Genomic DNA, 5,607 nt, shown 5'->3' with positions numbered 1-5,607 from the left:
GGGCTTAACACTCTTACCGGATACTCAGGACGGGTACTGTTGTCGGACACTCAGGACGGGGCACTGTCTCCAGACTCTCGAGGCTGGGCTGACACACTGGAAGCCTGATGCGTGGGGCTGGTAGTGGAGGTACCAGGCTGGAGACACACACCCTAGGGCTAGTGCGGGAAGCAGGAACCGGCCGAGAGGAACTAATATTACGCACTAGAAGCCTGATGCGTGCTGCTGGTACTGGAACTGCCAGTTTGAGAACACGCACCTCATGGCTAGTGCGAGGAGCGGGAACAGGCTGTGTAGGACTAGGCTGACTCACGGGAAGTTTGATGCGTGGTGCTGGTACTGGACGTGCCAGACTGGAGGTTCGCACTTCTGGGTCAGCACGAGAGGCGGGAACTGGAAAAACTGGGTCATGGAGGCGCACAGGTGGTCTTGATCGCACCTCCTGCACAACCCGTCCTGGCTGGATGGAACTAGCAGCCCTGTACGAGCGGGGTGCTAGTACAGGGAGAACTGGGCTGTGCAGGGGTTTGATGGTTACTGTGCGTGGGCGGGCGTGGGGTAGCCTGGTCCTAGGAGGCGTACCGGCGACCAGACGCGCTGCGCAGGCATCCTCCTACCAGGCTGGATGCCCACTCTAGCACGGCATCTGCGAGGGGCTGGAATAACGCACACCGGACTGTGCGTGCGTATGGGCGAGATCGTGCGCACTTATTCATAACTCGGCGCCCTCCACTCCATACACTTCTCCATATAAACACGGGGAGCTGGCTTAGGGCTCACCCTTGGCCCAGCCAAACTACCCGTGTGCCCCCCCCCAAAAAAATGATTGGATGCCTCTCGTGCTTTTCCCTCAACGCATTCATAGCCTCGTACCTACGCCTCTCTGCCTTAGCTTCCTCTATTTCTTCCCGTGGGCGACGGTATTCCCCAGCCTGGTGCCAAGGTCCGGCCCCGTCCAGAATTTCTTCCCATGTCCAATTCCCCTGATAGTCCATGTAATCCACCTGCTGCTCCTTTTTCCGCTGCTTGGTCTTCTTGTGGTGGGTTTTTCTGTCACGGGTGTCGTTGGGTAGGGACGACCAAAACGCAGCAGGAATGTGGATGCTCATCTTGAATTGTTTATTTAAATAAAGCGAGCACGGAAAAAGTAACAAAAACGAGAAACAACAGAAGACAGTATAACAGGCTATACAAATAACAGCAGTGCTAAATCAACAACCCATAAAACCCAAGTGAAAACACACTCCTAATATATGACTCCCAATCAGGAACAACGACATGCAGCTGTTCCTGATCGGGAGCCACACAGACTACAAAGAAATAGACAGACTAGAAAATACATACAAAACACAACCCTTCTGCCATGTCCTGACCAAATACTAATACAATAACTCCCTCTGCTGGTCAGGACGTGACAACATTTCACTGTAAGGTCTACACCTGTTGTATTCTGCGCATGTGACTAATACAATTTGATTTGATTACATTTTTTATTTAACCCCTGGTATCCTCCAACCCCAACGGTCCATGCCAGATATTTGACCTCTAACCCCTGGTATCCTCTAACCAGATTGGTCCATGACAGACATTTGACCTCTAACCCTTGGTATCCTCTCTCCCCATTGGTCCAGGTGAGAAGAAGAGGTCATTGGGGCGGGACTACCACCCTCTGTGTCTGAAGTGTCAACAGTGTCAGAGACAGTTGACCTCAGGACAACATGCTGAGGTATGGAGAGAGAGGGAGGGAGGGAAGAGGAGGAGGGAGAGAAGGGGGACCCCAGGACAACATGCTGAGGTATGGAGAGAGAGGGAGGGAGGGAAGAGGAGGAGGGAGAGAAGGGGGACCCCAGGACAACATGCTGAGGTATGGAGAGAGAGGGATGGAGGGAAGAGGAGGAGGGAGAGAAGGGGGACCCCAGGACAACATGCTGAGGTATGGAGAGAGAGGGAGGGAGGGAAGAGGAGGAGGGAGAGAAGGGGGACCCCAGGACAACATGCTGAGGTATGGAGAGAGAGGGAGGGAGGGAGGGAAGAGGAGGAGGGAGAGAAGGGGGAGAGAGGAAAGGGGGTTGAGAGGGAGAGGAGTATAGCGGAGGGGGGAGACGTAGGAGGGAGAGGGGAGAGAGGAGAGAGGGAAGGGGGAGAGAGAGTGAGTCAGGGAGAGAAGGGGAGGGGAGAGAGGGAAGGGAAGGGGGAGTGAGGGGGGAGAGATGGAGAAGTGGAGGGAAAGATAGTGTCAACTGTGTCAGAGACAGCTGACCCCAGGACAACATGCTGAGGTACGAAGACATGGAGGGGTAGTGTGGGGAGGGAGTGAGGGAGGTGGGGTGGGGAAGGTCTGTCTGTCTGTCTGTCTGTCTGTCTGTCTGTCTGTCTGTCTGTCTGTCTGTCTGTCTGTCTGTCTGTCTGTCTGTCTGTCTGTCTGTCTGTCTGTCTGTCTGTCTGTCTGTCTGTCTGTCTATCCGTCCACATGTCTACATGTATGTGTGTATCTATGTATCTCATGAACTAAGATGTTTTCTGTGCTTTGTGTTTCAGCATGATGAGAAACCCTACTGCACTAACTGTTACATGAAGATGTTTGGTACCAGAGGTAGATACTGCTTGGTGATGTACTGTAACTGTTGTGATGAGAAACCCTACTACACTAACTGTTACATGAAGATGTTTGGTACCAGAGGTAGATACTTCTTGGTGATGTACTGTAACTGTTGTGATGAGAAACCCTACTACACTAACTGTTACTTTAGCTGCTGTGCGTCCCAAATGGCAGCCTATTCCCTACATTGTACACTACTTTGGCCAGAGACTTGGTCAAAAGTAGTACACTAAATAGGGAACAGTGTGTGTCTTAGGATGCTATGTACAGCAAATATCTCATACATCTCTCTCTCTCTCTCTCTCAGCAGGTAACAGGAGACTGATGTCAAACTGTCACAGCTCAGCCTCCTCTTCCTCTTCCTCCTCCTAGGAACCAGTCTACCAAAAACCACCAAAATACAACCTAATGAGAACTAACAGCCTATCAACAAGGATCTATGTTCAACAAACCTGACATTCAGCCATCAAGACAATGACCAACCAACTAGACCCAACATTCAGCCAACCAACATTTGACCAACCAAGAAATATTCTGAAAGTCTCCCTCTTTCAGTCAGTCATAAAACAACTACCTTGACCACAACATTGTGTTCAATGGAGAAACGGTTGTTCTTCAATAAAACAGAAGCTTCTACAGTCGTCTGGTTGAAGTGTGTTAAACACAGAGTCTCTTTAGGCATCAACACACATCCTACACTACACATGTACTGGAGTACACAGACACACATCCTACACTACACATGTACTGGAGTACACAGACACACATCCTACACTACACATGTACTGGAGTACACAGACACACATCCTACACTACACATGTACTGGAGTACACAGACACACATCCTACACTACACATGTACTGGAGTACACAGACACACATCCTACACTACACATGTACTGGAGTACACAGACACACATCCTACACTACACATGTACTGGAGTACACAGACACACATCCTACACTACACGTGTACTGGAGTGGACACTACCTAGTCAGATCATGTTTCAATACCACCAGAGTTCTGAACACACACACACACACACACACACACACACACACACACACACACACACACACACACACACACACACACACACACACACACACACACACACACACACACACACACACACACACACACACACACACACACACACTTGGCTATGAGGGTTTCAGCATGATATTCTTACTGTATGTTGTAGTCTGTCCAAGAGGGGAATCACACAAGACTGACAGCCTGTCATTTTATTAAAAGCATTCAGTTGATTACATGGCAGTTTAGAGAGAAACATCATAACAATAATCTACATCATAATCAATAATCAATATCATTACATTTATAATCAATAACATCATTATCTATATAATACTAACAACATCATAACATTTATAATCAACATCATAATCAATAATCAATATCATAACATTTATAATCAATAACATCATGAGAGGTAAACAACAACAACAACAAACCAAAATGACTTGAGAAAAAGATGCCCACTTTATTACATTTTTTTTCAAAATACCAAGAATGACCAGATGATTATAATAATACATGGACTAATAATGGAAACACTTCAAGATAAAGAATCTAAGAGACACTAAATAAGATAAAGAATCTAAGAGACACTAAATAAGATAAGAATCTAAGAGACACTAAATAAGATAAGAATCTAAGAGACACTAAATAAGATAAGAATCTAAGAGACACTAAATAAGATAAAGAATCTAAGAGACACTAAATAAGATAAAGAATCTAAGAGACACTAAATAAGATAAAGAATCTAAGAGACACTAAATAAGATAAAGAATCTAAGAGACACTAAATAAGATAAAGACATTAAGAGACACTAAATAAGAATCTAAGACAAAAGCAAAAAGCAATACATTAAAAACTTCAATTTATTCTGGAACACAAAACAGACGTAATTGAGCTACTCTCTTAAAATAATCAAAACCCATGTTACCCAGAACCCCATGTTACCCAGAACCCCATGTTACCCAGAACCCCATGTTACCAAAACCCCATGTTACCCAGAACCCCATGTTACCCAGAACCCCATGTTACCCAGAACCCCATGTTACCCCAAACCCCATGTTACCCACAACCCCATGTTACCCCAAACCCCTTGTTACCCAGAACCCCATGTTACCCAGAACCCCATGTTACCCGGAACCCCATGTTTCTCTGGTGGTAAAAACCAAACTAAAAGGAATAATGGTGGTTGCAGTCACTCCTTTTAGATTTCTTCCAAGGTTCTAGAAAGATAAACTAATTCTGAACTTGTTATTAAAATTACAACCACTTCAGGTTTGTCACCACATTTTAAACACCAGTCCACTGCTGACCATCCATTTAAAACACAAAACTGACCTAAGATCAGCATGTAGGGTCAGCTTCATTCTACTCCTACTCTGTCCCCTGGGCTGCTCTCTCCTCTCCCAGTCCAGCTTCAGCTCTGGAGCTCAGAGAGACCATCTCCATGGCATTGACATAAAGATCCATGCTGCTCACCCTGTTCACTCTCTTCTGCCTCCTGGTGGGCTAGGGAGACACAGCACCAACAGTCAGACATTTACTCTCTAGTATCTCCATTCTCTCTCCCTCCCTCTCCCCCTCACCCTCTCCCTCTAGTTTAAATGACTTGTAACGTCTGAGTAAATGTCTTTACCTTGTAGTACAGGTAGGAGGTGGTGATGGCTGTCAGTAGGATCAGCAGCACTACAACGTGTCTGATGATGAAGGCTGGCAGAGGAGAGGCTGCAAACAGAAACACCTTTGATGAGGGGACTGATCATCATCACATAGATCTGTGGGAAATCTGTCAATGACAAAGTTATAAGTCTGGTTCATGTTCAGTTACCTGTGATGGTGAGGGAGAGGAGCTCACTCTCAGAGGAGAAGTCATGAGAGAAAACATAATTGTCATAAACACAGCTGTAGTTCCCTTGGTGGGAGTCATCTGCAGCAGGGAAGAGGAAGGCAGCAGAGTGATTGACAGCTG

At 46.6% G+C, this 5,607-nt stretch overlaps 1 long non-coding RNA gene across 1 annotated transcript; it reads left to right on the top strand.

Moving 5' to 3' along the window:
- The first annotated feature begins 1,552 nt into the window (after positions 1–1,552).
- Positions 1,553–3,240, top strand: LOC123733154 (uncharacterized). The gene is made up of 3 exons (XR_006763626.1): positions 1,553–1,726; positions 2,539–2,593; positions 2,907–3,240. It is a non-coding gene; the product is annotated as an uncharacterized lncRNA (long non-coding RNA).
- The last annotated feature ends 2,367 nt before the right edge of the window (positions 3,241–5,607 follow it).

Source organism: Salmo salar, unplaced genomic scaffold, assembly GCF_905237065.1.
Source record: "Salmo salar unplaced genomic scaffold, Ssal_v3.1, whole genome shotgun sequence".
Classification (NCBI taxonomy): Eukaryota; Metazoa; Chordata; class Actinopteri; order Salmoniformes; family Salmonidae; genus Salmo; species Salmo salar.
The sequence above is the reverse complement of the archived record's forward strand: the minus strand, read 5'-3'. Positions and strand labels throughout refer to the sequence as shown.